The sequence below is a fragment of the Rutidosis leptorrhynchoides genome, chromosome 1 (assembly GCF_046630445.1).
Source record: "Rutidosis leptorrhynchoides isolate AG116_Rl617_1_P2 chromosome 1, CSIRO_AGI_Rlap_v1, whole genome shotgun sequence".
Lineage (NCBI taxonomy): Eukaryota > Viridiplantae > Streptophyta > Magnoliopsida > Asterales > Asteraceae > Rutidosis > Rutidosis leptorrhynchoides.
In genome coordinates this window covers 162,330,699-162,356,977 of record NC_092333.1, presented here as the reverse complement: position 1 = coordinate 162,356,977, position 26,279 = coordinate 162,330,699, and positions in this window count along the sequence as shown.

Below are 26,279 nucleotides of genomic sequence, written 5' to 3'. Positions count from 1 at the left end.
GAACCTATAACAATATATACATATATATCAAAGTATGTTCAAAACATATTTACAATACTTTTAATACATTTTGATGTTTTAAGTTTATTAAGTCAGCTGTCCTCGTTAGTAACCTACAACTAGTTGTCCACAGTTAGATGTACAGAAATAAATCGATAAATTTTATCTTGAATCAATCCACGACCCAGTGTATACGTATCTCAGTATTGATCACAACTCAAACTATATATATATTTTGGAATCAACCTCAACCCTGTATAGCTAACTCCAACATTCACATATAGAGTGTCTATGGTTGTTCCGCAATATATATATAGATGGGTCGACATGATAGGTCGAAACATTGTACACGTGTCTATGGTATCTCAAGATTACATAATATACAATATAAGTTGATTAGGTTATGGTTGGAATAGATTTATTATTAACTTTCACGTAGGTAAAATGAGTAGTTTTTATCAATCTTGTTTTACTCGCCATTTCTTCGTTTCTAATCCGTTTTGAGTGATTCCAGTGGCCACAGTTTCGTATTGAACTTAACTTTATGAATCTAAATAGAAAAAGTATAAGTTTATAGTCGGAAATACAAGTTACAAGTCATTTTTGAAAGAGGTAGTCGTTTCCGTCGAAAGAGCGACATCTTGATGACCATTTTGAAAAACATACTTTCACTTTGAGTTTAACCATGATTTTTGGATATAGTTTCATGTTCATAATAAAAATCATTTTTTCAAAAGTATAGCTTTTAAATCAAAGTTCTTCTTAGCTTTTAATTATCCCAACCAAAACAGCCCCCGGTTTTACTACGACGGCGTATATCCAGTTTTATGGTGTTTATCGTGTTTTCGGGTTTTAAATCATTAAGTTAGCATATCATATAGATATAGAACATGTGTTTAGTTGATTTTAAAAGTCTAGTTAGAAGGATTAACTTTATTTGCGAACAAGTTTAGAATTAACTAAACTATGTTCTAGTGATTACAAGTTTATAACGTTGAATAAGACAGCTTTTTATGTATGAATTGAATGATGTTATGAACATCATTACTACCTCAAGTTCCTTGGATAAACCTACTGGAAATGAGAAAAATGGATCTAGCTTCAAAGGATCCTTCGATGGCTTGAAAGTTCTTGAAGCAGAATCATGACACGAAAACAATTTCAAGTAAGATTTCCACTCTAAATAAGATTGTTATAGTTATAGAAATTGAATTAAAGTTTGAATACGATTATTACCTTGTATTAGAAAGATAACCTACTTTAATTAATAAAGGTTTCTTGATCTTGGATGATTACTTGGAATGGATTTAGAAAACTTGGAAGTAAACTTTTAATCTTGGTAGTATTCTTGATTTTATGAAACTAGAACTTTTGGAATTTATGAAGAACACTTAGAACTTGAAGATAGAACTTGAGAGAGATCAATTAGATGAATAAAATTGAAGAATGAAAGTGTTTGTAGGTGTTTTTGGTCGTTGGTGTATGGATTAGATATAAAGGATATGTAATTTTGTTTTCATGTAAATAAGTCATGAATGATTACTCATATTTTTGTAATTTTATGAGATATTTCATGCTAGTTGCCAAATGATGGTTCCCACATGTGTTAGGTGACTCACATGGGCTGCTAAGAGCTGATCATTGGAGTGTATATACCAATATTACATACATCTAAAAGCTGTGTATTGTACGAGTACGAATACGGGTGCATACGAGTATAATTGTTGATGAAACTGAACGAGGATGTAATTGTAAGTATTTTTGTTAAGTAGAAGTATTTTGATAAGTGTCTTGAAGTCTTTCAAAAGTGTATGAATACATATTAAAACACTACATGTATATACATTTTAACTGAGTTGTTAAGTCATCGTTAGTAGTTACATGTAAGTGTTGTTTTGAAACCTTTAGGTTAAATGTCGTTACAACGATAATCGTTACATATATGTCTCGTTTCAAAATCATTAAGTTAGTAGTCTTGTTTTTACATATGTAGTTCATTGTTAATATACTTAATGATATGTTTACTTATCATAATATCATGTTAACTATATATATATCCATATATATGTCATCATATAGTTTTTACAAGTTTTAACGTTCGTGAATCACCGGTCAACTTGGGTGGTCAATTGTCTATATGAAACCTATTTCGATTAATCAAGTCTTAACAAGTTTGATTGCTTAACATGTTGGAAACAATTAATCATGTAAATAACAATTTCATTTAATATATATATAAACATGGAAAAGTTCGGGTCACTACAGTACCTACCCGTTAAATAAATTTCGTCCCAAAATTTTAAGCAGTTGGAGGTGTTGACGTATCTTCTGGAAATAAATGCGGGTATTTCTTCTTCATCTGATCTTCTTGTTCCCAGGTGAACTCAGGTCCTCTATGAGCATTCCATCGAACCTTAACAATTGGTATCTTGTTTTGCTTAAGTCTTTTAATCTCACGATCCATTATTTCGACGGGTTCTTCGATGAATTGAAGTTTTTCGTTGATTTGGATTTCATCTAATGGAATAGTGAGATCTTCTTCAGCAAAACATTTCTTCAAATTCGAGACGTGGAAAGTGTTATGTACAGTCGCGAGTTGTTGAGGCAATTCAAGTCGGTAAGCTACTGGTCCGACACGATCAATAATCTTGAATGGTCTAATATACCTTGGATTTAATTTCCCTCGTTTACCAAATCGAACAACGCCTTTCCAAGGTGCAACTTTAAGCATGACCATCTCTCCATTTTCAAATTCTATATCTTTTCTTTTAATGTCAGCGTAGCTCTTTTGGCGACTTTGGGCGGTTTTCAACCGTTGTTGAATTTGGATGATCTTCTTGGTAGTTTTTTGTATTTTCTCTGGATCCGTAATCTATCTATCCCCCACTTCACTCCAACAAATTAGAGACCTGCACTTTCTACCATAAAATGCTTCAAACGGCGCCATCTCAATGCTTGAATGGTAGCTGTTGTTGTAGGAAAATTTTGCTAACGGTAGATGTCGATCCCAACTGTTTCCAAAATCAATAACACATGCTCGTAGCATGTCTTCAAGCGTTTGTATCGTCCTTTCGCTCTGCACATCAGTTTGTGGATGATAGGCAGTACTCATGTCTAGACGAGTTCCTAATGCTTGCTGTAATGTCTGCCAGAATCTTGAAATAAATCTGCCATCCCTATCAGAGATAATAGAGATTGGTATTCCATGTCTGGAGATGACTTCCTTCAAATACAGTCGTGCTAACTTCTCTATCTTGTCATCTTCTCTTATTGGCAGGAAGTATGCTGATTTGGTGAGATAACCAACTATTACCCAAATAGTATCAAAACCACTTGCAGTCCTTGGCAATTTAGTAATGAAATCCATGGTAATGTTTTCCCATTTCTATTCCGGGATTTCGGGTTGTTGAAGTAGACCTGATGGTTTCTGATGCTCAGCTTTGACCTTAGAACACGTCAAACATTCTCCTATGTATTTAGCAACATCGGCTTTCATACCCGGCCACCAAAAATGTTTCTTGAGATCCTTGTACATCTTCCCCGTTCCAGGAAGTATTGAGTATCTGGTTTTATGAGCTTCTCTAAGTACCATTTCTCTCATATCTCCAAATTTTGGTACCCAAATCCTTTCAGCCCTATACCGGGTTCTGTCTTCCCGAATATTAAGATGCTTCTCCGATCCTTTGGGTATTTCATCCTTTAAATTTCCCTCTTTTAAAACTCCTTGTTGCGCCTCCTTTATTTGAGTAGTAAGGTTATTGTGAATCATTATATTCATAGATTTTACTCGAATGGGTTCTCTGTCCTTCCTGCTCAAGGCGTCGGCTACCACATTTGCCTTCCCCGGGTGGTAACGAATCTCAAAGTCGTAATCATTCAACAATTCAATCCACCTACATTTCCTCATATTCAGTTGTTTCTGATTAAATATGTGCTGAAGACTTTTGTGGTCGGTATATATAATACTTTTGACCCCATATAAGTAGTGCCTCTAAGTCTTCAATGCAAAAACAACCGCGCCTAATTCCAAATCATGCATCGTATAATTTTGTTTGTGAATCTTCAATTGTCTAGACGCATAAGCAATCACCTTCGTTCGTTGCATTAATACACAACCGAGACCTTGCTTTGATGCGTCACAATAAATCACAAAATCATCATTCCTTTCGGGCAATGACAATATAGGTGCCGTAGTTAGCTTTTTCTTCAATAACTGAAACGCTTTCTCTTGTTCATCCTTCCATTCAAATTTCTTCCCTTTATGCGTTAATGCAGTCAAGGGTTTTGCTATTCTGGAAAAGTCTTGGATGAACCTTCTGTAGTAACCAGCTAGTCCTAAAAACTGGCGTATGTGTTTCGGAGTTTTCGGGGTTTCCCACTTTTCAACAGTTTCTATCTTTGCCGGATCCACCTTAATACCTTCTTTGTTCACTATGTGACCGAGGAATTGAACTTCTTCCAACCAAAATGCACACTTTGAAAATTTAGCATACAATTCTTCCTTCCTCAATACTTCTAACATATTTCTCAAATGTTCACCGTGTTCTTGGTCATTCTTTGAGTAAATAAGTATGTCATCAATGAAAACAATGACAAACTTGTCAAGGTATGGTCCACACACTTGGTTCATAAGGTCCATGAACACAGCTGGTGCATTAGTTAAACCAAACGGCATGACCATAAACTCGTAATGACCGTAACGTGTTCTGAAAGCAGTCTTTGGAATATCATCTTCTTTCACCCGCATTTGATGATACCCGAAACGTAAGTCAATCTTTGAATAAACAGACGAGCCTTTTAGTTGATCAAATAAGTCGTCGATTCTCGGTAGTGGGTAGCGGTTCTTGATGGTAAGTTTGTTCAACTATCGGTAGCCGATACACAACCTGAATGTACCATCTTTCTTCTTGACAAACAAAACAGGAGCTCCCCACGGTGATGTGCTTGGTCGAATGAAACCATGCTCTAAAAGTTCTTGTAATTAGCTTTGCAGTTCTTTCATCTCGCTGGGTGCGAGTCTGTAAGGAGCACGAGCTATTGGTGCAGCTCCTGGTACAAGATCTATTTGAAATTCAACGGATCGATGTGGGGGTAATCCCGGTAATTCTTTCGGAAATACATCGGGAAATTCTTTTGCAACGGGAACATCATTGATGCTCTTTTCTTCAGTTTGTACTTTTTCAACGTGTGCTAGAACAGCATAGCAACCTTTTCTTATTAGTTTTGGTGCCTTCAAATTACTAATAAGATGTAGCTTCGTGTTGCCCTTTTCTCCGTACACTATTAAGGGTTTTCTTTTTTCTCGTAAAATGCGAATTGCATTTTTGTAACAAACGATCTCTGCTTTCACTTCTTTCAACCAGTCCATACCGATTATCACATCAAAACTCCCTAACTCTACTGGTATCAAGTCAATCTTAAATGTTTCGCTAACCAGTTTAATTTCTCAATTCCGACATATATTATCTGCTAAAATTAATTTACCATTTGCTAATTCGAGTAAAAATTTACTATCCAAAGGCGTCAATGGGCAACTTAATTTAGCACAAAAATCTCTACTCATATAGCTTCTATCCGCACCCGAATCAAATAAAACGTAAGCAGATTTATTGTCAATAAGAAACGTACCCGTAACAAGCTCCGGGTCTTCCTGTGCCTCTTCTGCATTAATATTGAAAACTCTTCCGCGGCCTTGTCCATTCGTGTTCTCCTGGTTCGGACAATTTCTAATAATGTGGCCCGGTTTTCCACATTTATAACAAACTACATTGGCATAACTTGCTCCGACACTACTTGCTCCGCCATTACTCGTTCTGACACCATTTGTTCCTTTCGTTCTGTTAACCCCTGGTCCGTAGACCTCACACTTCACTGCGCTATGACCATTTCTTTTACACTTGTTGTAAAATTTGGTGCAGAACCCCGAGTGATACTTTTCACACCTTTGGCATAGTTGCTTCTGATTGTTGTTGTTGTTGCGATTATTATTGTTGTTGGGATGATTGTTGTAGTTGCTGTTGTTGTTGTTGTTGTTGGGCCATTTGTTGTAGTTGCGATTGATGTTGCGATTGTTGGGATAATTGTTGCGATTATTGTTGTAATTGCTGTTGTTGTTGTATTGGTGATTCTTATCACCGTTTTCCTCCCACTTTCTTTTGACTTGCTTCACATTGGTCTCTTCAGCAGTCCATTCTTTAATTCTTTCTTCAATCTGGTTCACTAGTTTGTGAGCCATTCTACATGCCTGTTATATGGAGGCGGGCTCGTGTGAACTTATATCTTCTTGGATTCTTTCCGGTAATCCTTTTACAAACGCGTCGATCTTCTCTTCCTTATCTTCGAACGCTCCCGGACACAATAAGCACAATTCTGTGAATCGTCTTTCGTACGTGGTAATATCAAATCCTTGGGTTCGTAACCCTCTAAGTTCTGTCTTGAGCTTATTGACCTCGGTTCTGGGATGGTACTTCTCGTTCATCAAGTGCTTGAATGCTGACCACGGTAGTGCGTAAGCATCATCTTGTCCCACTTGCTCAAGATAGGTATTCCACCATGTTAACGCAGAACCTGTCAAGGTATGCGTAGCGTACTTCACTTTGTCCTCTTTAGTACACTTACCTATGGAAAACACAGATTTGACCTTCTCGGTCCACCGTTTCAATCCGATCGGTCCTTCAGTTCCATCAAATTCCAAAGGTTTGCAGGCAGTGAATTCTTTGTAGGTGCATCCTACACGATTTCCTGTACTGCTAGATCCAAGGTTATTGTTGGTATGTAGTGCAGCCTGCACTGCGGCTATTTTTGAAGCAAGAAAGGCACGAAATTCCTCTTCACTCATATTCAAGGTGTGTCTAGTAGTCGGTGCCATTTCCTTGAAAATAGTCAAATGAAACGAGTTAATCATATAGAATACCAAGAGTAGTCAATAGTATGTCGTAGCGTAATATGAACTTATTTATAAAAGCTCTTTCTTCATATTAGCGTTTTATACTCTTTAATTCGGGTAGTACCTACCCGTTAAGTTCATACTTAGTAGCTAACATACCATTTCAACTACTACAATTCTATATGAAAAACTAATCACAAAAAAAAATATATATATATCATATTCAAACCTTTATACAATAACTTGCAAACTTACAATACCGCTATTTTACATATAGCATGAAATATAGCACATAAAACTTTGATACAAAGTAGTTGCGAAGATAATTCTAGTTAATAAATAAGGCGTTCAGCAAAGGCAACAAAGACACGTAATTCATACGTCCAGAAACAAGTCATGCATTCTGGTTTTACTAATACCACTTCCCATCCTTGGTCCTGCGGAACGTAACCATTGTGACCGATAGTATGACAACGTGTTGTAATGTCGTCAAAAGGGCGAAGGTTACGTAATGACCAACAGTCTCGTAATAACCTAAAAACCTCATTTCTTACCCCAATTACCGACTCCGTCACTTGTGGGAACGTTTTGTTTAATAGTTGTAGCCCGATGTTCTTTTTCTCACTTTGGTGAGAAGCGAACATTAATAACCCATAAGCATAACATGCTTCTTTATGTTGCATGTTAGCCTCTTTTTCTAAATCATGAAGTCCTATATTCGGATACATTGAGTCAAAATAATTTCTTAACCCATTGCGTAAAATAGCATTTGGGTTCCCCGCAATATATGCATCAAAGTAAACACATCGTAACTTATGGGTTTCCCAATGTGATATCCCCCATCTTTCAAACGAAAGCCTTTTATAAACCAAGGCATTCTTGGAATGTTCTTCGAATGTCTTACAAACTGATTTTGCCAAAAATAGTTGTGCCGAGGAATTCTAACCGACTCTAGACAAGATTTCATCAATCATGTCTCCGGGTAAGTCTTCTAAAATATTGGGTTGTCTATCCATTTTGTATTTTTATACTGTAAAATAAACAAGAGTTAGATTCATAAAATATACTTATTAATACAAGCAATTTTTACATATATCGTAAAGCATAAGCATACTATATTACATATATTACACCGCACAAATATAACTATCTTATTCTGACTCACGCGTTTCTTCTTTTTCGAACTTAGTTCTTTTTGCTAAGTTTTTAGGGATATATGATGTTCCCCTAATACGAGCCGTCATTTTCCACATTGGTCTAGAAAAACCTGGTGGTTTAGAGGTTCCCGGGTTATTGTTACAACTTAAGAAATACGGGTGTTGACGATACATATAAAGTTCATCGGGGTTAGAATCAGATTTCTCTATTTTTATGCCCTTTCCCTTATTGTTCTCTTTTGCCTTTTTAAATTCAGTTGGGGTAATTTCTATAACATCATCGGAATCCTCGTCGGGATCCGATTCATCGGAGAATTGGTAATCCTCCCAATATTTTGCTTCCTTGGCGGAAACACCATTGACCATAATTAACCTAGGTCGGTTGGTTGAGGATTTTCATTACTTAACCGTTTTATTATTTCCCCCACCGGTTCTATTTCCTCCTCCGGTTCCTCCTCTTCCGGTTCTGATTCTTCTTCCGGTTCCTCTTCGGGAACTTGTGAATCAGTCCAATATATATTCGAGTCTTCGTTATTATTAGGTGAGTCAATGGAATTTGTGCTAGAGGTAGACATCTATCACACAATATCAAACATGTTAAGAGATTAATATATCACATAATATATACATGTTAATAATATATAGTTTCCAACAAAAATGTTAAGCAATCATTTTTAAAGAAAACATGGTCGAAGTCCAGACTCACTAATGCATCCTAACAAACTCGATAAGACACACTAATGCAAATTTTCTGGTTCTCTAAGACCAACGCTCGGATACCAACTTAAATTGTAAGACCCTAATCAGTTTGTACAGCAGTGTAAATATGTTACATGGAGTGTGGGTGATGTTGTGTAGTTAAACAGAAGTCACTGAGTGAGCTGAGCCTAGTGCGCACCGCACACACTAAAGGGAGCGCGCCGCGCACCCTTACTGTAGCCGGGTTCCAGCTTTTTAAATCAGATATTTTGATGGGCATTTTGGTAAATTCACTTATGGACGGGTTAAAGACAGATAGGTCAGTTTGTGGAGCACCATTACTCCATTATCAACAACCTTATCACTTTAACTTTAATTCTAGAGAGAGATTGTGATTTTTGAGAGAGAAAGCTTAAATCCAAGAGGAAGTAGCTTGTTTTGGGTTAAAGTTCAAGCATTAAAGTCGTTCATCTTATCTCTAGCTTCGTTGTGGTAGTTGTAGTATGTTCTAATTTTATTTTCCTTACTTTGATTTAGTGTAAGGGTTAGGGTTTGAGTAAATGATGAACACAAAACCCATTATTGGTGATTTTGGGTGTTCTTGGGTAAAATTGAGTCTTGAATACTAATTGGTTACTAGTCTAGGGTTTCAAAGTATTAAATGATGTTTATAAACCCTAATTGGTGAGTTAATTGCTAACACACCTAGTTATTTAGTAAATGGGTGTTGGTTAGTTAGTGGATGACCCGAAATGGGTGTGTTGTCTTAAAATGGTTATTTGGGTAATAAATTGACCTAGTTTGGAAAGATGGGTATGAATTACCCTAATTATGTATTAGTTAGTTTTGTTGGACCTTAATCACTAGCTTTTAAGTGATTAGTGGTGGTCTTGACTTTAATTGGGCGGTTTTAGTATAAATGGGCGATTTAATACATTAAGTCATTAAATGCTCATGTGTAAGTGTTAGTATTGAGTCCACTTAGCTTGTGTATTGATCAAGTACTTATTATATTAGGTACTTTTCTTTGAAGCTTGTGGAGGTTGAAATCGTCATCTAATTGTTAAGGTGAGTGGAATAATTATATGCGTATGTATATAATGTATCTATTTGTTGTAGTGTGAAAGGTGTAGTGTCGAGGTGTTAAGACACCACGTTTCACGTGAAGGGTGTAGCATTGAAGTGTTAAGATGCCACTCGGGTGTAGCATCGAGGTGTTAAGATGCCACCTAGGAGTGTAGTGTCGAGGTGTTAAGACACCACTCCTTAAAATAATGAGTGTTGCATCGAGGTGTTAAGATGCCACTCGGGGTGATGTGCCGAGGTGTTAAGGTGCCACCCTAGGGGTTAGTGGTGCGAGGTGTTAAGTGCCCTAATGGATGTTATGAACACCGATGGCGTTTTCGCGAGCGTCGTTCCCTTGTACTATTGGTCGACCATGGTTACTTGTGTTGTAAGCATATTATATCATTTCGAGTTATATTATTATGCGGTTGTTGCTAGCTTGTGGTATTGGAGATTATAGCTTGTTAATGTGGCGATAAGCTAATTGTGTTGCTAGCATGTTTGCGGTTTGTGTAAGTGTATGCAAGTAGGTATAATTATATATGTATTCGTATAATTATTTCATTCACTAAGCTTTGCTTACCCTCTCATTGTTTACCATTTTATAGGTTCGGTTTTGGACAAGGGTAAGGGCATCGTATTGGACTAGAGATCCCGCTTGATGCTAGGGGACGCTTTTGGCTTTAGTAGCTCTTGGAGTTTGACCGGTAGTTGGGTAGTTTAATCCCAAACGCCATGCTCATTGTGTAGTTTGGAACTTAAACTTTTTGGTGGTCGAAACTCTAAACTTGTATTAAACTTGTATTTTGGGTCGTGTGGGCCCCGCTTGTAAAACATCATTTTTATGTTTGATTCGTGTTAGTTTTACATATATAAGTTTGTTGTGAAAAGCGTTCGGTCTAAAAATGTCGGGAAGTGGTCCATCTTTTTGTGTGTTAAAAACAGTTCGGACAGAAGCAGGAGTGCTCTGTGCGCGCCGAGCACTACAGGGGATGCGCGCCGCGCACTCCCCTGTCCAGCAGCTTTTAAATTTTTTTTTTGGGACTGTTTATGGTCGGTTATCGGGTTGGGTTGTTACAAGTGGTATCAGAGCATGGTCTAAGGAATTTAGGAGACTTGAGATAGGTGCCTAGACTTAGACTTTAATGTGTATGCGCTTTTTGCGGGACTTGTAGGAGACGGGTCGGACCGGGGATTTGGTTAGTGCTTAGGTCTATGTGAACTAACCTTGCACTAATCGTTTTGTGTTGTTTTAGCAATCATCAAGCGAGATAGACGTTGTACTAGCAAGTTAATGCGACGTGCTCGCGTAACAATGATTAGCTACCATTGTTACGGGTTCAAGACGTGTCAAACAAGCAATGTACGATGAGTATCAACCAAGATGGGGCGGTGTGGTATATGTATGTCGTTCCATTTTGTTTCGTTGTTTAATCTATATGCATTCTTTAGAATGAAGACGGAAGATGGAACCGGAACGGACGCGCCTATTCATGAGGGGAAGGATGAGTTAACATTAAGGATTGAGGCGGAGTTCGAACGCTATATCTTGATTTTCGCCAACAAGGTTAAGCAAGTTCTCCAAGAGTCGTTCGAGGGAATAGTGACCGAGATGGTTCGAGACCGAGTGCCTAAGGTCGTGAAGGAAGAGTTAGAAAAAGAGGTTTCCTAAACCTCAAGGTGACGGTGATGAAGGAGCAACTATGGGGATTGAATCTCATGCTTCAAAATTTGCTGATCACTCTTTGGGTAAGAGAAAGTTAGAATCAAGAGGTGCTCCTAGTAAAAGGGCGAGAAGTACGCCCGGAGGTGTTGAAAAAGTGAAGAAGAGGAGTAAGACAGGTTATGGGCCTACGTGCTTTCGGTGTGGAGGACGGGGTCATTTTGCACGGGATTGTACGAGTGTACCTTTAAGCACGATCAAGTGCTTTATTTGCCAAAAGAAGGGACACCGTAAGTCGGAGTGTTCCGAATCGTTTGTAGATCGGGTTAGGATGTTAGAGCGTGACTATCTGATGATCAGTGGAGCGCAAGGGTCCAACGATGATGTTTCAGGTATTTTCGTCTTTGGTACAAATATGCCTTATTATTGTTTATTTATGCCGATGGATTCGTGTATGTATTAGGGACTTAAACTTTGCTTCGAGATCTATTTAGACTCAAGTGAACTCGGTGAAGATTCGGTTTGTTGATGGTTTTGATGATAGTGCACCAGGGTAGCGCCTGAGTCGTTGACTCGTGGAAACGCGCCCTGGGGACGAATGCATAGTGGTAATATGTAGTATTGATGCGGGTGACATTCCTAATGGAAACACCCTATGATGACACTTGTATTGACGGAAGAGGGCGTAAGACTTGGTGCAACCAAGCATTTCTTAGTGATAGGGTAAATGAATCCACTAAGCCATGAGAACGAACTTTGGCGTTAGGTTGTGAGCGCGTGTTCGCGTTTGTATTGAAGTGGGTGAAACCCTTGAGAGCATGTGTGTATCGTTGACCGGATGCTTTCGTAGTGGTAACGGGTAGAAAGGATTTGGTAGTTGGAAAAGTCTACCTTGCGGGTAGCGGTAATTTCGTTCTAAAAGGATACGTGTTATGTGGACATTGTATCATCACTTTAGTGGCGCAATCGGGTGACGGTAGATGTTAGTATTTATTATTATCGAATTGAGCTCTCGAGAATTCAGGAAGAGGGACCGACGCCAAGTATGGTCGTGTACGACGGTAAATGGCGAAATCGTTTGACTTTGTAATCTTGACGATTTGATTTAGGAACGAGGTTCTACGTTGGGAAGTTGGTAGTGTTACATCAAAGAAATTGTGTCGACTTTATTAGGATTTATATTCCTACCGAGGAAGCGTAATGGGATTTGAGAAAGGGTACGATGCCTCATTGTCGTATACTTTGGGTAGTAGTTACAAAATAGCCATTTTGTGTACTGTGAGGAAATTAGATATATGTGTTTATTTGGGGTCATCTCTCTGTTGACCGCGTTTGACTTGTGATAGGTGATGAGGGATATCCGGAAGGATTAACTCTTCGTTACCACCCTTGGTTGTGATGGATGGCAAGCGGCTCTCGGGAAGAACCGTTACTTGTATATTTACGATTTTAATTGCCCGTAGGAATTGTGCACATAGCCGTTTTGTGCACATGGTTGTGAGTAATAGTCAGTTTTACTCACACATTGGTATAAATAGTGCGGTAGCCGTGTTTCACACACATATTGTTGGTAGTGTTGCAATAGCCGTTTTTGCGCACTACGGATATATCACGATAGCCGTTTTTGTACACCTTGAGTTTTGTATTGAATAACTTTCTTATTGTTAGTATTGAAAACTACTGGTTGTATACGTCGGTGGTTCGGTCATGAGGACCATGTTGTGTGACTAGTGATACAATAGCCGTGTTCTGATCAAATACTTGTGGTAGATGCGTATTAGCCGTGTATGCGTACTAAGAGGGGTGTTAGGTGGAAGGTATTATCCGTAAGGATTCATTTTTACTTGGCCTTCATCTTTTGGGTTGTTGACATTAGGTTGAGACTTGGTGGTTTTTAGCATTGTACTTGGTAAGGGTACGCTAGGGGATTGATATCTTTGCACGAGATCTGTTAAGTTCTTCCCGATATAAGGGATTGAGCAAACTTTGTACTCGGACTTGTGGACTTTAGTAAATTGCGGGTGACAATTTGGTTATTAATGTTGACTCTTAGAGAATGATTGCCTAGAGAAGTTGGAAGAATTGATGTTTTAGCAGAGTAGTATATAAAATAGCTTATATTTTTACAGAAAATACTATTAAATACGATACAATTTTATACAAGATATTTATTTATTTATAGAATGGATATACTTAAACCTTGCTACAACACTTATAGGCAGTGTACCTAATCGTACAGTAGTGTAGTTTTTAGTAAGTCCGGTTCGTTCCACGGGGAATCTTTTTAAACAAAGCTTAACGCTATATTAGTTTACTTTTATAAAAATACAAATATATATATATATAAGTAATATTATTATTATAAAGGGGGGTTTTTATCGTTTAATGACCGGTTTGTCGATTTTAAAACTTTAGTCGCAGTTAAAACCAAATGTAAAATATTAAAAATAAATACAAGACTTAAATTAAAGCATAAAGTAAATAACGATAATGAAATTGCGAATAATAAAAGTGCGATAAAATAAACTTGCGATAATTAAAAAGTACGATAATTAAAAGTGCAATACAATAATAATAAAAATGCGATAATTAGAAGTGCAATTAAATATAAAATAAAAGAAATTAAATATGAAATAAAAGAATTATGCTTATTTAAACTTCCGTAATCATGATGTTTGACGTGTTGATTTTAGTTTTATGCCCATGGGTTAATTGTCCTTTGTCATGGATTATTTAATATGTCCGTCTGGTTTTTGTCCATAACAGTCCATCAGTCATAAATATAAAGTGCGAGTGTCCTCATCAAATTATTCTTATACCCGAAGTTAAATATTTCAACTAATTGAGGACTTAAACTGTAACAAGATTTTAATACTTTGTTTAATAATTACACCAGGATGTCGATTGAGTGTAACCCAAGGTTTTAATATTTTGTTATCAATTATACCAAGTGTCCTTTTACATAATTTCACCCCTGTTTTAATTATTCTAGTGGCTATTAATCCATTCCCGTGTCCGGTTAAATGAACGATTATTCGTACATATAAATACCCCGCCCATCGTGTCCGATCGAGTGTATATGGTAATTTATAGGGACGCCCAATTGTAAATCTTTATATTAACATTAACAAACTATCATTTAGTTAAACAAATATAAAGCCCATTAATAGCTCATAGTCTAATTTCCACAAGTGTCGTTCTTTTGTTCAAACCCCAATTATGGTACAAAGCCCAATTACCCAATTTTAGTAATTAGCCCAACATCATGATTACTTCGGATTAAATAAGCATAATAATAACTTAGTTACGAGACATTAATATAAAAAGGTTGAACATAACTTACAATGATTAAAAATAGCGTAGCGTTACACGGACAGAATTTCGACTTACACCCTTATAATATTCGCTAACATACCCTTATTATTAGAATTATAATTAAAATTAAAATATAAATTATAAATATATATATATGTTTTACGTATATATGAGAGAAAAGAGAAAGATGGATATGTTTTTGGTTCACCAAAGCTCGATTTTTATAGGCTTGTGGGCTGGAACTGGGGCTCATGCAATCGCATGGATTTATGCCTTCCAGGCCATGCGATCGCATGGCCAGCTGGGGAGGCTCATTTTTGGTTGTTTTCTTCTGCCGACGGTTTTATAAATAATATAATATATTAAATAATTATAAGAATTATTTAAATATTATATTATATTTATGTGCATAGTTGACTTGTAATTTTTAGTCCATTGCGTCGAGCGTTGAGAGTTGACTCCGGTCCGGGTTCCGGATTTTCGAACGTCCTTGCGTACAATTTTATATTTTGTACTTTGCGTTTTGAATCTTGTACTCTTGTAATTTCGAGACGTTTCTTATCAATAATTGGAACCTCTTTGATTGTCTTTTGTACTTTTGAGCTTTTTGGTCGTTTGCGTCTTCAATTCGTCGAATCTGTCTTTTGTCTTCACCTTTTATTATTTAAACGAATATCACTTGTAAATAGAATAATTGCAACTAAAAGCTTGTCTTTCTTAAGGAATAATGCTATGAAATATATGTTCGTTTTTAGCATTATCAAATATTCCCACACTTGAGCGTTGCTTGTCCTCAAGCAATATCGTCTTGAAATACTAGAATCACTTCTTTATTCTTCACACTTTGTACATCAGTGATTTCTATACGGCGGTATAAACAATGACAGTAACGATAGAACCATGGTTAAAGGTGGGTGTGTCATCCACAGTTGCCTCGGGTTTAGGTCAACGACACTTGCAATCAAATAGCCGATTTACTTTCGGTTTCCAAAGCAAAGTGCACATTTGAAAGGCGGTTTACAGTCCCACATGACTATGAAAATGTTGATCCATAAGGAAATTGGATCTTTATGAAAATATTTGATCTTTTGAAAATTCAATCTAGCTTTTACCCTAGATAAGTTTTCCGGAATAACCCTTCACCGGTGTTTGCAAAATATTTTTGTGTCACCCACTTGCGGTTTTGTGTCACCCACTTGCTAACCTTGTATTTGGAAAGTAACACGTCCAGTTTACTTGTCCCGTATATTACCTTTCGATAAACTACCGTCCGGTTGTAAAGGAAAGCGTTGAACAAGCAACTGTTAAGGTAATGTCCCCTGACATGCTTTTAATTATGGTCTATAACGTGTCGGATGCAATTACTATCCTTGGTAGGAGCAATAGTAGAGCTCACCCTTATGATTTTTCGGTCTGGCACAAGGTCCTGTCTTTGACCACTATGCAACCACCGTTCTTACGGTTGACACCCGATTTGGTTCAAGTGACCTAATGAATTCCAGGTGAATTCCTAGGATTTTACGTTCAATGGTAATGAACGCATCGAAAATGGGTTTTCAGAAAACAAATCGGTTTTAATTTGATCAAAATATTTTCTCGTTCAAGCTCGAGTTTAGATATCATCGAATTCCATGAGTTTGTAATTCTCAATCTTTAAGGTCAATCTCTAGGATTGAGTAATATCAGTCTTAAAAGCTGATTTTTAATCTTTAAGGAGATTATCCTTTCTGGGGATCTGATTCATTAGTCTTATCCAGCTAATTTGCATGGTGCCCCCCATTGTACGAGATAAATCCTTCTCATGGTTAGGATAAATCTGACCACTTGGCGACCCTGTTTTATGCTGAGGTCCGTGGATTTCCTGCTGATTTTAGAGATGACTTTTCTAGATTTTTCGTCAACCTACAGCTGGTCTAGACGACAACTTCTTGACCTAAATCAAGAAGCGCGTGTCTTTTTCGGAAGACTTTACTTCCTTTTAATGATGGAATTGATTCATCGTGTAGATCCATCTCTTCTTTTCTCTCATCGGGTAAAATGGTTTAGTTTAGTCCAAAGCAAAAGTATTTTCAGTTATTTGTTACAGATATATGTGACATATGTTTAAGATAACTTGGTAAATTTTCCCACACTTGGCTTTTATTTTCCTTTTTTATCGTCCTCTATTCCATTTTAAATGAATTTCAACATTTTGGTTTGTTTCTCAATTTATGTCCTTTCCGAGGTTACAATAATTTCGGTGTTAACACCTAGTTTTATCGTTCATAAATATGTATAAACATGATTTTGAGTTCATTTAATTGAAAATTTTGAAAAATTTTACTAGAATTGGGTAGTCAGTATATAAGACTAGGGCTGTTCTTTATTATCAGAGAGCACTAGATTCTAATACAACTACTACGTTACTAGTATTTTTAATGGTAACCAAGTGTATAAAGATAAAAAATTTTAAAAATCCGAAAGAATTTAACCCCTTCCCACACTTTAGATCTTGCAATGTCCTCATTTGCAAGAAATCAGTACAATTTAAATTATTGAGGGTGATTAGCGTAGAAATGATTAAATTTTACCAAAGTTTCCAAACATATTGGCGTTTGTTTGCTGAATGATAAATGGTGCACATCATTTGTTCATTCCGTCTTGTTGTTATTTCACATATATTTTGCATCTTGTCGTCAAATTTAGTTGCTTTTGCTGAACTTAATGCCAGTCTTTGAAAATGCGTTGTTTTACCCGGTTTTGTACAATCGACAATATACATATATACAAATATAATCATGCATGGCAATTTGAAATGGGACTTAATATCCCACTTTCAAATTCTAAATATGAAATATTAGTACACAATAATAATAAAATAATAAAAATTACACAAATATATCCAATAACATAAGTTTAAACATGAAAAAGTCAAAAGATAAAAACATAAAAATCATAAAAATAACCAAATGGAACTAAATCAGTCTGGATAGGGGTTCCAGTTCATCTCATCGGGTGGGTTCCATTGTTGGTTATAGGTGTTCTGATAGGCTTGGTCATAGTCATACCGGTTAAAGGGTGGTCGGATATCGGGGCTATGTGGCGGAAAATGAGCAGGTCGAGTAGGTACATAGTTATTTGGTACCTGATATGATAGCTGGCTCATGATTTGGTGCTGATGAACTAACCAGCTATCGTGTTGGCGTCGCCTATAATCCTCGTATACTCGCTCGGAGTTCCACTGCTCATACATACTATGTCTTGCCGCGTTCGTCATTGCTTCCTCATCTATACGAACGTGGACGTCAAGAATAGCATCTCGAAAGACATCCCTAATGTCTTCCGCCTCCTCCATTTCCTCGTCTGAGCCTCTCTCTACCTGAGGATGAGATCCCTCATAGGGTACTGCCTGGTTACGTCTACTTTTCAATACCTTAGCACCCACATAAACTTTCAATCCTAAGGGCTCAACCTGTTCTCTACAAATCTGTAATGGACCCCCTTGGTTCCTATCAACACCTAAATACTCTCCAATGAGAGTAACAAAAATACCTCCTCCTATTATACTCCCTTCCTGCATTCCCTCTACCATTTTAGATAAATAAAAAGCAACACAGTAAGGGATATTGACAAAGCTTCTAGGATCCCGAATACACTTTAGGTAGAATAAATCATATAAGGTAATTTTTTCTTTATTATGACCTCTTTGTGTAATCGAGTTAGCCAAAAATCTATGAATAATACGAAGCTCAGCTCTGTCAATATGTGTATAGGAGTGTCCTCCTGCTCGTGTAAAAACATCAAAATGTGACATACGCCTCCAAATGGTGTCAGCGTCAAAGTTACTATCTACCCGTTCACCATAATGAATCAAGTTTGTACAATCGGGTAATAGCAACTCACCAGGAGTATATATCTGTAAGGCCCTGGCCATGTCCAGCATGGACATTCTGTACATCCTACCACCAAGGATAAACCTAAGAAATCTTCTATCATCTATCCTAACTATATTTGTATCAAGTGATACAGTACTCATCAACTCAACACACCATTCCTTATATACAGGTCTACGAATGGTGAAAAGACGTTCCCAATCTGTAAAAGAAGAACTGCCATACCTTTGAACTAAAAGCTGTCTAACACGGTCAGCTAGATGGACCGTTTCCAAAGGGGCCCAATCAATTACCCTTGGCACCTCTACATTTTTTGTTACCAATTTGAATTTGTTCCTTTGATATGTCTCGTAATCTTTCCATCTTCTATCAAATCTCAGATTAGGATGTAGAGTGTGCTCAGGAATCGTTGGGAATTCTACTGGCGGCCTCATTGGGAATACTATGAATTCATCAACAAACTGTACCGGATCATAATAAGGTATGTGCTGATCAGGCTGTTGTTGTTCCTGTTGCGGTTCTTGTTCGTGTTGCATTTCTTGTTCTGGTTCTGGTGCTGGTGCTGATCGTCTAGATGATGATGCTCCTGAACCTCCAGTGTCGGCTCTCTGTAAAATACATTAAACACAAAAATTGTGCATCCAAATATGCATTAGTGTTAGCAAAATAACAACTTAAAACAATCACTATAACATGTTAAATCAAAATTAAACTTATACACATTTTCACAATTTTTCACAATTCTACACTTTTCAAATAAGCACATATGAAAATGTATACAAAATTCATAAGCATTTAACTCAAATAACATGTCAAAATATTCATTATTGATAATTAAACAAGTCTCAAATGGCAAATATATCAAATTAATCAAGTTCATGAATTTTGGACTTAAAAAGTCGACTTTAATTTCCAAAAATCATGTTTAGGATCATTGTTTGGATCATTTAACTATCTAAACATGTTACACTACTCAATTTAGCAATAATTCATGACAAAAATCGGCCATAACCTGTTTATATCAAAAAGCCCCAAATTGCTCAAGAACACAAACCCTAGATTTCTAAAAAATTTGAAGTTTTTGGCTTCAAATCATGTTAAATAACATCAATCTAGGTTATACATGCATAAAATACTAACAATTTATCACTAATTACACTAGAAATTAACAAAATTGCATTAGGTATAAAATTGGTAATTATCACAAAAACTAGGAATTTATAGAGTTTAGGGGTGTAATTTTTACCAATTTGCTGAGGAATGAGAATCTAGGCATGATTAGAGCAAGAAAAATGACGAATTACGGTGGAAAAATGGCGAAAATTGGTGAATTTTTGGGTGAGTTTCGTGAATGTGTGTGTGTTGTGGTGAGGAAGGCAGAACAGGCTGCTGTATGTATCAGGTCTGGACTTCAGCTCCATGCGATCGCATGGAGTTGAAGTGCAAAACCCATGCGATCGCATGGGGGTCCGGGTACAGTGTTTTCAGGTTTTTTTTTTTTTTTTTTTTTTTATAAAACCTTATACTTTATAAAACTTATAATTATTTAAATTTTAAAAATTTGGTTTCCTTTAGGAGCGAGGGCGTTTCGGATCGTTGTCCTAGTCTGTCCCTCGACAAAATTTTAAAATTTGTCAAATCAAAGCGCTGTTTTTAAAAGTAAAGATTTTTGGGTTTTTTTAATGTTTTTGGCATACTTTAATTCAATAAGATTAAAAATAATAATAAAAGTTCTCGTCCCTCCCTCGGGTAAAGCAATTTCGGTTTAAAGACCTAGTCTTCAACTTACGACGAATTTTAAAAATCATATTTTTAACTTAATGAGATAAAGTAAATTTTTGTTTTTAAATTCACACAACTTAAATATAAAATTCAAAATTAATATTAAAAATTCACACCAAACTTAAAATTTGAAATGCATAAAATTAAAAATTCATATTTTAAAAATTAAAAATTCACACCAAACTTAATTTAAAAATTCAAATATTTACAATTTTAAAAATATTGTTTTTACAAAGTTTACAATATTAATTTAAGATTTAAATATTAATTTTAAAAACATGGTAAAAATAAAATTAAAAATCTTTTTGGCTTTTTATCCCACTTTAATCAATCAAATATTATCAAAAATATGCGCCCCTCTTTTCGGTAAAGTAATTTCGGTTCCAAGACCTAATTTAACTCATGACGAATTTTTGAAATATTTTGGGTTGATTGATTAAAGATATTTATACCTTAAGAATAAACGTTAAATTTCGCAGTGATGTAATAAATTTTTGAATGATATCAATAATTTCGGTCGCCAAACCTAATTTTATTTAATACCAATTTAATACTTTTTAGCGAACAAATTAGCGTTTATTATCAAAAGGTTAAAAATAAAAATAAAAATAAAAATAAAAACTGTATAGACATACCTGTGAAATAGATTTCTTAGTTATATGATCTATCCCATTCATAAGATAGTCGGTTTAATTGGTTTTCCATGGCTACATAGGCGTAACCTCGAGCATTCAGTGTCTTTTCTTCTAAACATATGAACGGTCCGTCTCTGCATAAAGTAACAAATTCGGTATTTGAATAGGTTTGATTATTTGAACATTTACCTCCATGTGACCATTTTCCGCATTTGTGACATCTTTCTAGGTGTCGTGCTCTTCTTTTCGCTGCGGATTTTGATTTTCCTTTACCAAATTGTAACTTATTATCTTCGCATCTGGATTATTTTCTAACTCCGTCCATTCTTTCTCTGATTACTGATACTAATTCACTCGGTAGTATGTCATTATTACGTTTAGTGATCAAAGCGTGTAGCATTAGACCATGGTTTAGTTCACAGGCAGTCTTCATTTTGTAAAAACCTAAAAAAAATAAAAATTCAGAATGGGGGGAGAAGACTAGTTCTTTAGGGTCTGCTAGGGAAAGACCATTCGGGTTCCATTTTCGAGAACTACACGAAAACAGACAATCTAATTCTAACAGAAATACATATTATCCTTTAAAGACTTGATTCTCCCCACACTTAGTTAGCTGTGGTGTCGAAATTGTGATTAACTTCGTTGTCGACTTCCATCGGACCATGTATGTAATGTTTAACTCTGTGACCATTAACTTTAAATTCCATTCCATTTGAATTTATTAATTCTATCGTTCCGTATGGGAAAACTCTTTTGACTATGAATGGTCCAGACCATCTTGATTTCAATTTTCCAGGAAATAGCTTGAATCGTGAATTGAAAAGAAGAACTCTGTCTCCTTCTTTAAATTCTTTTGAACTTCTGATTCTTTTATCATGCCATTTCTTCGTTCTTTCCTTATAGATTAACGAATTTTCGTATGCTTCATGTCTTAATTCTTCTAATTCGTTTAGTTGACTTAATCGTAGACGTCCAGCTTCATGTAAATCAAGATTACATGTTTTCAAAGCCCAAAATGCTTTGTGTTCAATTTCTACTGGAAGATGACATGCTTTTCCATAAACAAGTCTAAAAGGTGTGGTTCCAATTGGAGTTTTGTAGGCTGTTCTAAAAGCCCAGAGTGCATCCTCCAATTTAATGGACCATTCCTTCGGATTTGATCCTACGGTTTTCTCTAGAATACGTTTTAAAGCTCGGTTGGTATTTTCAACTTGTCCACTTGTTCGTGGATGATATGCGGTGGAGATTTTATGAGTTACTCCATATCTTTTAAGAACTTTCTCAAGTTGATTATTACAGAAATGAGTACCCCGATCACTTATTAAAGCTTTCGGTGTTCCAAACCTTGCAAAAAGACGTTTTAAAAAGTTGACTACAACTCGTGCATCGTTAGTTGGGAGAGCTTGTGCTTCCGCCCATTTAGATACATAATCAATGGCTACGAGAATATAGAGATTATTATGAGATTTTGGAAATGGACCCATAAAGTCAATACCCCAAATGTCAAATACTTCACATACTTGGATGACATTTTATGGCATTTCATCTCGTTGACTTATTTTTCCGGCCCTTTGACAAGCATCACAGGATTTGCAAAGAAGGTGTGCATCTTTGTAAATTGTAGGCCAATAGAATCCAGCATCATAAACTTTTCTTGCTGTTAGTTGAGGCCCATAATGCCCTCCTGTTGGTCCTGTGTGACAATGGTTTAATATTTTACTAGCTTCATCTCCAAATACACATCGGCGTATTATTCCATCGGGACAACTTTTAAACAAATGTGGATCTTCCCAGAAATAGTGTTTTATATCACTGAAGAATTTCTTTCGTCTTTGGTACGATAATCCTTTTTCAAGGAATCCACAAACTAAGTAGTTTGCATAGTCTGCAAACCATGGGATTTCTTTATAATCTATCTTCAATAGATATTCATCAGGAAAGTTGTCTTGTATGGCCGATTCATTTAGAACTTCTAATTCGGGATTTTCAAGACGAGAAAGATGATCAGCGGCGAGATTTTCTGCTCCTCTTTTATCTCGGATTTCAATATCAAACTCTTGTAAGAGTAAGATCCAACGGATTAATCTTGGTTTAGCATCTTGTTTTGAAAATAGGTATCTAAGAGCAGAATGGTCGGTATAGACCACCGTTTTTGCTAGAACGAGATATGATCGAAATTTGTCAAAAGCAAAGACAATAGCAAGGAGTTCTTTTTCAGTAGTTGTATAGTTCGTTTGTGCTCCTTGTAATGTCTTACTATCATAATATATAGGCTGAAATCGTTTTTCAATCCTTTGTCCTAAAACGGCTCCCATTGCAAAATCACTTGCATCGCACATTAGTTCAAATGGTAGATTTCAATTTGGTGTTATCATGATCGGTGCATTAGTGAGTTTCTCTTTAAGAATATTAAAAGATTTGATACACTCATCTGAAAAGATGAATGGAGCATCCTTTTCTAGGAGTTTATTCATAGGAGTGGCAATTTTAGAAAAATCTTTTATGAAACGTCGGTAAAAACCGGCATGCCCTAGAAAACTCCTAACTCCTCTAACATTGGTGGGATGTGGAAGTTTAGCAATTACATCTACTTTAGCTCTATCCACTTCAATTCCTTCTTTTGAAATTTTATGTCCAAGAACGATGCCTTCTTTAACCATGAAATGGCATTTCTCCCAATTAAGAACTAGATTTGATTGTTCGCATCTAATTAGCATTCGTTCCAGATTAACTAGACATGATTCAAATGTATCATCGAAGACTGAAAAGTCATCCATGAATACTTCCATGCATTCTTCTATCATGTCATGAAAAATTGCCATCATACACCTTTGAAAGGTTGCAGGGGCGTTACAAAGTCCAAATGGCATGCGTTTGTAAGCAAAAGTACCATAAGGCCACGTGAATGTGGTTTTCTCTTGGTCCTCGGGTGCTATTGGAATTTGAAAATATCCGGAAAATCCATCTAGAAAACAATAGTAACTATTTCCGGCTAATCTTTCCAACATTTGATCTATGAAAGGTAAGGGAAAGTGATCTTTTCTGGTGGCGTCATTTAATTTTCTATAATCAATACACACACGCCATCCTGTTACAGTCCTAGTAGGAATAAGCTCATTTTTCTCATTTGAAATGACAGTCATGCCACCCTTCTTAGGCACGCATTGAACTGGGCTTACCCATGGACTATCAGAGATTGGATAAATTAGACCTGCGTCTAGCAGTTTAATAATCTCTTTCTTAACTACATCTTGCATATTAGGATTTAGTCTTAGTTGGCGTTGCACATACGTTTCATGACCTTCTTCCATAAGGATTTTATGTGTGCAATACGAAGGACTTATTCCTTTAATATCATGAATCTTCCATGCAATGGCTGGTTTATGGGCTTTCAACATAGAAATGAGTTGTGATTTCTCATTTTTAGTAAGAGAAGACGATATTATTACAGGTAATATAGATTCACCATGTAAATAAGCGTATTCCAAATGGTTTGGAAGTGGCTTTAACTCTAATTTCGGAGGTTCTTCTATCGATGATTTATATCGATATCTGTCTTCTTCTTTTAGCATTTGAATTTTTTCTGTTGTTGGTTCATATCCATTAGCTATTAGTGTAGCTAACATTTCAGCTTCATCAATTGGTTCATTACCTTCTCCTAAAGAACATTCTCCTGTTCCTTGTAATTCTGGAAATTCTTCTAATAATTCTGCATGTGCATCTATAGTTTGAATATAATAACATGTATCATCTACAGATTGTGGTTGTTGCATTACTCTATCAACTGAAAAGGTGACACTCTCATCTTCTATACTTAGGGTCAATTTCTTACCGAACACGTCTATCATTGCTTTAGCCGTGTTTAAAAATGGTCTTCCTAATATGAGAGGAACTTGAGAATCTTCTTCCATGTCCAGAACAACAAAATCTACTGGAAATACTAAAGTACCAACTTTAACTAGCATGTTCTCCATTATCCCTCTAGGATATTTTATTGATCTATCGGCTAGTTGTATGCTTATTCTGGTTGGTTTCAATTCTCCAAGGTCTAGTTTAGCGTATAGTGAATACGGCATTAAATTTATACTAGCACCTAAGTCTGCCAATGCTTCTATTGAACTAAGACTACCCAGAAAACATGGAATTGTGAAACTTCCTGGATCAGATAATTTTTCTGGTATCTTATTCAACAGCACTGCTGAACAATTAGCATTCATAGTAACAGCCGAGAGTTCTTCCATTTTCTTTCTATTTGAGATTAGATCTTTCAAGAATTTAGCATATCTAGGCATTCCTGAAATCACATCAATGAAAGGAAGATTTACATCTATCTGTTTAAACATATCCAAAAATTTGGATTGCTCGGCTTCAAGTTTCTCTTTCTTCATTTTACTCGGGTAAGGAAGTGGTGGTTGGTATGGTTTAACATAAGGTTTATCCTTAAATGTGTTATCTTCATTAACCTTTTCAACTACCGGTTCTTTTTCCTTATCTTGATCAAGTTGTGGTTCTTGTGGAGTAGGAATAGCTTTATCAGAAGTTACAGGTATTTTCGGTGGTTTAAGTGTTGTACCACTTCTTGTGGTAATAGCTTTAGCTGTTTCATTCCGGGGGTTAGTATTTGTATCACTAGGTAGACTTCCCGGTTTTCTTTCACCTATTAACCTTGCTAGGTTACTCACTTCTTGTTCTAGATTTTGAATAGAAGCTTGTTGATTTCTAAATGCTTGAGCATTTTGTTCATTGGTTTGTTTCTGAGAGGTGAAAAACTGCGTTTGTGTTTCAACTAGCTTCGTCATCATATCTTCTAAATTCGGCTTTTTATCATCGGTTTGTTGTGGTGGTTTGTTTTGAAAATTAGGTCTTTACTGATTGTAAGTATTATTGGATACTTGTTGATTGCTAGGACCTTGTTGGTTGTTGTATGGAATATTTCGGTTATAATTCTAGTTTTGATTGTAAATCGGTCTTGGCGGTTGATAATTATTCTGATAATTATTTCCAGGCCTTTGGTTTATGTATGAAATATTCTCTCTTTGTTCCATTGTTAATTCAATACTGAGACAATTTTTTGTCAAATGTGGTCCTCCACACTGCTCACAACTAATTCGTATTGAGTGAATATCCTTAGTCATCTTTTCCATTCGTCTCTCCACAGCATCTATCTTTGCGGAAATGGAATCTAAGTCATGGCTAGAATCGGCT